We start from the raw sequence: 8,206 nt of genomic DNA on the forward strand, positions 1-8,206 counted from the left end.
TCATTAGCTTGCTGCAGAGCCTAGCGGGGCACACTGTGTGCTGGCCTAGCGGGGCACACTGTGTGCTGGCTGGATACCAGTTCTGGAGATGCTGGAGGGTCCTCTGGATTCAGTTTCTTCCCTCTGCTCTCTGGTAGATGTTTAGGGGAAGGATCTTGCTTCCCTCTTGGTGGTCCTGGCCTTCCTTCACTGGTGGAAGATGTAAGGCAGGCTGTACCTTCAGCCAGGGTCCAATGCTGACAAGTTCCTTCTGCTTCTGGTGAAACCTTCAGAGGATATGCCAAAAAAGGGGCACAGCCCTCTTTTAAAGCCAAATGGACCACAGGGATTGGTGTAGACTAGGCCTACCTTAATGAACCAATCCTGGGGCCACACCAACAATCTCCTGTATGCGTGAGGTCATAACTAGAGTGCTTTGCAACAGAAAAGGTAAAGGGCTGAAAAAATGTGATACTAAGTCCCACCCATCTTCCTGTTCTGTTGTGGATCAAACTGTCCCTCTGGTTAATGGAGCTCTATGTAGATCCTGATTAAAGCGGCAGGTCTCCTAAACTCTGATTAGTATGTGAATGCTGCCAACAGCTACATGGCTCAACAAAAGGACAGGTTGGCCCCATGGAGCCTTTGTTAGTTAATCAGGTTAGCCATGGCAGGGGAAAGGTTTGGCCCTCCCCGTTTGAAGATGACATGGTGTATTCCTGCCTGTCATATCCCAATTAAATATGACAGGGGGAACTGTGCCTGTAGGCTGTGGCCACCCAGAGTACATGGGTCAATGCGTATGTTGTGTTGATTAACCCCACACATTTTCCAGAGGTTGATCTACCATCCTTCAATTTCATTTAAAATTTCAAAAAAGCCCAGGCGAGCGCCCACCCACTGTGCAGATGGTTGAATTCCTCACAGCCACTGATGTATATTCAGCTGTATTTTGAGTGTACCCTCCGTTATATTTAGTTGCATTTGAACATAGCCAGTGTCTAGAATTTAGCCCCGCTCTGAATTCACCCCCTTCTAAATTCAGCTGCATCTACGAAACCAATAAACCAGCCAGGACACAATGGTACGTATCAATCCATGCTTATGGAACATAGCAGACATCACGGCCACCCACCCGCACCCATCTGCTATCATACACTGCTCTAAGATACATCACACAACATCTCTGCCATAAGAATGCAGCTATCCCCATGGAAAATGGTGGTCTAGCTGCACACACAATGAGCCAACTGCCTTCACAGACTCTCCAGAATACCTCACAGCACCCATCTATAAGCCAGCTCGATATGGGTAGCTAGCTGGCACTTGGCCACCCTTACCTACCTTAGTATTGGCTAAAATGCACACATGCATTCTAAAATCCTCTGGTGAATTTCCCATACCTGGACTTTGGTCATCCAAGGACATTCTCCAATAATGCATTAAGGCCATACCAAAGGGAAAAGGCGCTAAACAAATGACATTTTGCACAAAAGGTTCTGGGAGCCCCTCTACCAAGAACGAACACGGCCAAATAACCTGTTCTATAGGAATGTGCCCACTCGGGAGGTCCACAACCACGTTTCAGCTCACTGTACCTTTCAGAGAGGAGAAATACCCATTTGCATATCAGTCTTTGTCCCGCCCACACGGGCAGTCCAGCACCGAAATGCTAGGCAACTCTGCTCTGAACAAGAGTACCAACAGCAACCCCAGACAAGTGTTTCAGCCTAGTCGGGCCTCATCAGTGAGGTGTACCTGTGCCTCTCTAAGCACAGTGAGCAAGTGGTCCACGTCTGGATTACCCTGGGTAACTTAGGGTAAAACCCAAAGTTCCTAGAAATGCACAAAAAGGTCTGGGAGCCACTCTACCGAGAACAAACACGGCCAAATAACAAATTCCTGACTTTCAGGTTTTCTAAGTAGCAGTCCGAGAAGAGCAGCCCAGGCCTAACTCTCATGAGGTGGTACAGTACACTTTCATTTATAAACAAATGAAAAGGTATCCAAGCGCTATTAATAAAAATATAACCTTTATATAAGAACATACAAAGTACTCTTTGTGAGAAAAAAAAAACATGCAGTGTTATCAGGTGGTGTCCAGTCAAATGGTCGAAAACAAAGGATCGAATGACCATTTGATCGACAGACAAATGGTCGGAAAAAAAAGGTCGAATTTTTTATTTATTTATTTATATATATTTTTTAGTTTGGGTTGGTAGAAACATGTTTTTAATAAAGAAAACAGGGGGTTGGGGGAATCCCCCCATTAAAAAAATAAAATAAATAAAAACCTTTTTTTTCGATCATTTTATTGTCGATCAAAAGGCATTCGATCCTTTTGTTTTCGACCATATGACCTACAACCTTATCAGGTAAGTAAAACCAATTCAAAAGAGTTTTCAGAGTTCAGCAAAGAGTCTTTCCTAGAAGTGAAAACACGGTAGCAGATCAGCAACACACTGTTTCTATTAATCTTTTCTAACATGCAGAATACCATAGACTCTAAGGGCGGGACCAGGATTTTAACCTGTGTTGCTCTCTGTTGTCTTTCTTCCAAGACACACACACTGCCCCTGAGCTATTCTCCCTGGGCGATTCTATTTTTCTTTACCATTCTTTACCTTTCTATCTAGGCCAGCAAGTTTCACAAGACCAGGGCAGACCGGTAGTGCACATTTGGGGTAGTCTTTGGCAGAGGAGTTACATTCTGCATAGAGGACCCACCCAAGGAGATGTTTCTGGTGTTCTGGTAGAGTCAAGCCTACAGGCAGGCCTCCAGATAAGAGTCGTACTAGGCCTTTTTACGCATTACAATATTGTAAATAAGACACCTTTTTATTTTTCTGTGCGTATCATTTAGGCACTAGCTGAAAGCATAGGGCAGTGCAAAGGTGAGGTCACTTGACAGAAACCAGAACATCTTGATGTTTATCTGCCTGGATGAAATTGCATGCCTTGGAGAAGCAGTCTGAAAACAAGACATTTGCTCTCTGATCTGTGTGCATTTAGACTTTCAGAAAGAAAGAGCACACAGTGCGATGATGAGAGGTTTCTTTTGTTCAGCTGCTGTGTTTAGTGTCTATAGATGCATGGGGAGGAGCATTATGCATGCATATTTATTTTCCTAGCATGTTATGGTTCCATCAGTAATAAGATGGAAAACTTAGTTTCCATTGGAAAGTATCCTTTGTAACAAATTATGTTTTAAGTGTATGCATGTTTGCATTACACGAGTATTTTTCGAACTTCCCTCTGTTGTGAGCATTTATCATCAAGATGCATATATATGGTGTGCTCATTCATATTCTTGTGTAGGAGAAGGTTTCTACAAATGTAATATATTGTTTGAAGGTAGACATCTTTGCTACACAACTGTTGTATTGCCAATGTTTTACATTCATTTTAAAGTTTAGCAATGTTTTGGTTGCCTGTCATACATTTTACACTTGGGTAGACCCATCATTTTTGCTCTTACAATGTAATTATAAAACATAGGTGTAAAATACTTGTGCCTCAAAGCAGTTGTGACCCCTTATTGACATTCCTGGAGTTATCCCTTAAATTCTATGTCGATCTTTACGATCATTGAACCCTGTGCGGCTCGTTGTTTCCCGGTATCATTTGGGACGTGTTTGAGGTCGACATCATTTTTTCATGGCTGGTCCAAAGCTTTGGATTTCTCTGTCTCCTTTCAGACTTTAAAGGTTTTAGAGCGAAACTGAAGACCTATCTTTTTGTTGAATTTGTTTCTCCTCTTTCTTGCGCCATGAAACCTCTGGTGTAAGTTCTGCGCTTCATAAGAGTGAAATAGATAGGTAGGCAACATGATACCTTTTTTTAAATGGGGCGGAGGGGTGTTTGGTGCAGCCAACAAGATAGTTTTCTTTCTGTGGCATGGCTTTTTAAAACATTCTTTTACGGCATTAAGGCAAAGCCAACAGAAGTATTTTCTTGCGTAAGCATACTGGCATATGTTGGCAGGGCCAACATGAACATATTTTGTTATTGGTAATACTGCTGGCATTATGGGCAAAGCAAACATGTGTATGTTGTTATGTGGGACTACAGGTATGTATAGGTGCACCAGAAAGAACATGTGTGGGCACAATCAGTATAAACATACTTTTTTACACTTGCAGAGTACTGGCATATAGGGGGCAAAGGCATCATGAAAAAGTTTTGGAAAATTCCCCTGTGCATTGTTGGTGATTTGGCATTTAATAGGCTTTTCTAATGTCTTACCCTCCAAAACCGATTTTAAACTGTGTGTGTTTTTTTTTACCTAATACATCACAAAGTGTACTGTTAAATTCACCATTTTAACCCATCATTTAAAAAAGTGTCTTGGGGGCACCCCTTCAAACTGCCCTTGACCGGGTTTGCGCTCCCTCGCACAGACTTTGGGCGGCTTCTGAACTATAGACCTAGTGGAGGCAGGTTAGAGGTGGAAAAGAGTACATGCACAAATAGTAAAGGCCTTCCCACAATCTGTCTCTAGCACAAAGCACCTAGACACCATCCTTCTGCTACAACTAGTTATAGAGTTTGGCCAAATTAGGGAAATGTAATGTAAACCTTCACTGACAACCACATTAGGGCTTCTCCCATCTTGTCATAGTTCGTCTTTTATTAGTTGTGAATCTCAATCTGGGATCCTGGCCCGGCGTAGAGTATAAAGTCACAGTCATCGGGTGGTATTAAGTGTTTCTGCACTTCTTTCTTGTCACCTTGATTCCCTGTCTCTGGTTCTCCGTTCTGGGAATCCCTTCTTCCAGAGTCTCTGGACACCATGTGTGCCCACTCATTAGACCTGATTAATGCAGAAACTGGGAAGTAGTGACCGAAACTTGCAGATCTACCTCCAAAGGTCTGGGAGTCTTGAGGCGCTATATCTACTCCCTCGCCACCTCCCCCTCTCAGGGTCCTGGCACTTTTCTCTCACTTTCTTCCTTGAGGGGTCACCACATTCCCATGCCTACTGGGCCTTGTATGGCACCACCTATCCTCTCCTTTCCAGCCTATCTTCTTGTTCACCTGCTTGATAATCCCCCACATGCTCGACCCTCCACCCTTTTCGGGGCCAACTTTCTAGGGCTTGGGTGGGCAGACCGATGATCCTTGTAAGGGTGCAGAAGTAAGGCAAAGACACAAAGGTGGCATATATTTGGGTACATGATTAAGGTATTCCCCTCTTCCACGCTACACCCCTCAAGAAAGTGAAGAGAATTTATTGGCAAAGATATTGTTAATGAAATGTACTCTTGAAATATGTAAGACTTTTGGTCAGTTACAATGCTCAAAAACAGGTGTGTCAAAGCTACTGAGTATTAGTATGCCTACAGATAGGTACATATGCTCCAATCATTCACAGTAGGTCCAACGCCATGTAACTAGAACTCTAATATCCGTAGAAAATTCTGTTTTAACACACAAAACTTGAAAACTAAGGTTCCATAGAGAAATGTACTCTTGAAATGTGTGAGCCCTTTGGTCAATTACAAATTCTCAGATCCAAATATGTTAATACCTGTGAAGAGAAGTGTGCCAACACGTGTTTCGACCAGTAGGGTTCTCTTCAGGGCAAAACTTGAGTAATTTCACTCTTAGTTGAAATTAGTAAACTGCGCACATTATCACTTAAACACAATTGTACATCTATACAGCAGCCAATTGGTTAATACAGTTGGCTGAATTTCATCAAATTAAACTCTATTGAATACATTTGCGTAGCACTATAATGTGGTTAAAGCCATTGTGACGTCTGCGTCGTCAATCTGTATTAATCGCTCTTGTGAACAGCTGTTCTGTCCTGAAGAGCAAATTGCGACCTGATGCAATATGTTTAGATTCCCATTGTATGAGAAAGGTTCTGATTCATCAATGTATGTTGCCCTCAGCTTACATGTGAACTATTTTATTGTCACTCAATGTATCGGTCCCGTTCTACGCTATGTATGGATGCCCATCATACCTGCCTAACCTCCGGATTTTTCCTGGAGACTCAGGAATTTTAACAATTTCTCCTCGTCTCTGTTATGCTTGCAGGACTGCGCCACCTCGGACTCCCTGTCTGAATGTGGCTTTGTCTCTGCAGCAATGACTGTAACGCTTCCAGCACATTGGCAAAAAGAATGCAGGTGGAGCAAAATGACGCGTTTATTTTGCTTCACCTTTCATTCTTTTTTGCCGACTTTCAATGCGAACGCGCGTTTCTTTTGCTTTTGTTCTTTTTCCCCAGGTTAGGGTGGACTCAGCCCCACTGAACCACAGCCATCAGGTTTGCAGGCTGGACAACTCACCACTGCACTACATAACCTGATGAAAAACAGCTAAGGTAAAATGTCCAATATCGGTACTGCAAAATTCAGGGAAAACCTTTGTATTGGTTCTTGGAGTATACATGTGCACATTTTAACGTGTTGATTTTATGGAAGGCGAATGCCTTTTGTCCTATGCAATGTGGGTGGTTGTGAAAAGGCAATTTAATGAAATGTGCATATTTCAATTTGAACTGCAAATCTCTGACGTCACATCACATTACAACAAGCTTAAGTCTTCATGTAAACTGTTTGCGCCCGGCTTCCCATGGGTTTGGCGCACATTAACAAATAAATAAACAAACAAACAAACAAACAGAGTTTACCTTTTTGACATGTGGGCGCAGTCATGTGAAATGGGCAGGGTTTTGCGTGACTGTGGGCGGGTCATAAATCTCAGGAATTTAGATTTTTAAATGTAGGCAGTTATGATGCCCATTGTTAAAGAAAAGTTAATGCTAATGATGCTTTCCCAATTCGTCCGTCTGCATTTGCCTTCACCTTTGGTGTGGACTATTTTGTTGACACTATAAGTTAGATCCTGATATTAAGGTAACAAAATGTCCTCGCTTGAATGCGCCGTGGTTTTCACTGCTTCAACCGGAAGTACCAGCCAGCCACAGATTGCTCAAACTGCAACCAGTTTGACACTGGCTGGCTGGCACTTCTGTCAGTCACAGCTTGCCTGACTTCAAAATGGCGGGCGCATCTCCTGTCATGGCTGCAGCCATGGCGGGATAATGTCTACTGGCATGGTGGGCCTGGGGTGGGGGCCCAGCTCAGCCCCACATTTTTGGAGACTGGCAGGGCCTGGCCCCAGCCACACTTAAAGCACTGGATGTGGGACGACATTAGGGTACAACATTCATCGCCAGGGTTTTTTTGCTGCTGATTTTCGGCTAAATAAAATAATGGAAAATATGGGAAATATGGGGGGCGGGTAGCTTAAAGGGATATAAGGCGTATGGGGAATAGGTAGTTAAAAACAGTGAAGGGTAATCGGGGGAACCACCCCCCCAAATTAAAAAAAATAATTTGAGTTTTTTCAGCCAAATATTGGTGCCTGGTGATAAAATAACATAGCACTGACATGGGTAGGGGGTTCAAACAGAGTCTCACTTGATTGCAACCTTTCCTTCAAACTTGAAGAACAGGGCGGGACAGCATCTGGGCAGCACTTGCCAGTTTAATTTTAGGATTGATGCAGATGCCTTCAACTCCCCTTGTAAAGCCTAATACTAGGTATTTTTCTAAATTCTACACTATAGAGGTGATAATGAATTACAGGGAGTTGCTCCCCTACCCAACCACAGAAGAGGTATATAGCTGTAATGGCGCTTGATGTTACCCAGGCTGGGCAGCCAGGGAAGCTTGATATACTCCCATGAGGCCACTTTTGGTTCATCCTCCCTTGAATAACTCAATGACCTGGTATCCAGTGAGGGCCTGGGATCAGTTTTACCTGACGCAGACAGTGGTCCAGTGGGATATGATGTTTTAAATCATTATGGTATTCTGAAAAAAAGAGCGTGTAGTTGGAGACTGGAATTTATTTATTTATTTATTTAAATTTATATAGCGCGCAAGCAGCCCAGGGGCATTGAGGCGCTGTTACTTGCAATAACTTAGTTACATGGTACATATGATAGCGATTGTTGACACATTATGAGTAGTACAGGAAATCATACTGTTGTTACAAATATTGCATTAGGGCGTAAATTACAAACCTAAATGATAAGTATTTGTGCTGATGTGTCGGTCCTTATGTGAAGAGGGTAGTTTTCAGTGTTTTGCGGAAGGTGGTGAGGGAGTCCTCGCCACGGATGGTGGAATGCCGCTGTCTTGTTGCAAAAGGGTGCATCGTGGCGTGCACACTCAATTTATTCAGGCGCTATTGGTGGACACTT

This window comes from Ambystoma mexicanum, chromosome 2p (genome assembly GCF_040938575.1).
Source record: "Ambystoma mexicanum isolate Mex_15411 chromosome 2p, UKY_AmexF1_1, whole genome shotgun sequence".
Taxonomy (NCBI): Eukaryota; Metazoa; Chordata; class Amphibia; order Caudata; family Ambystomatidae; genus Ambystoma; species Ambystoma mexicanum.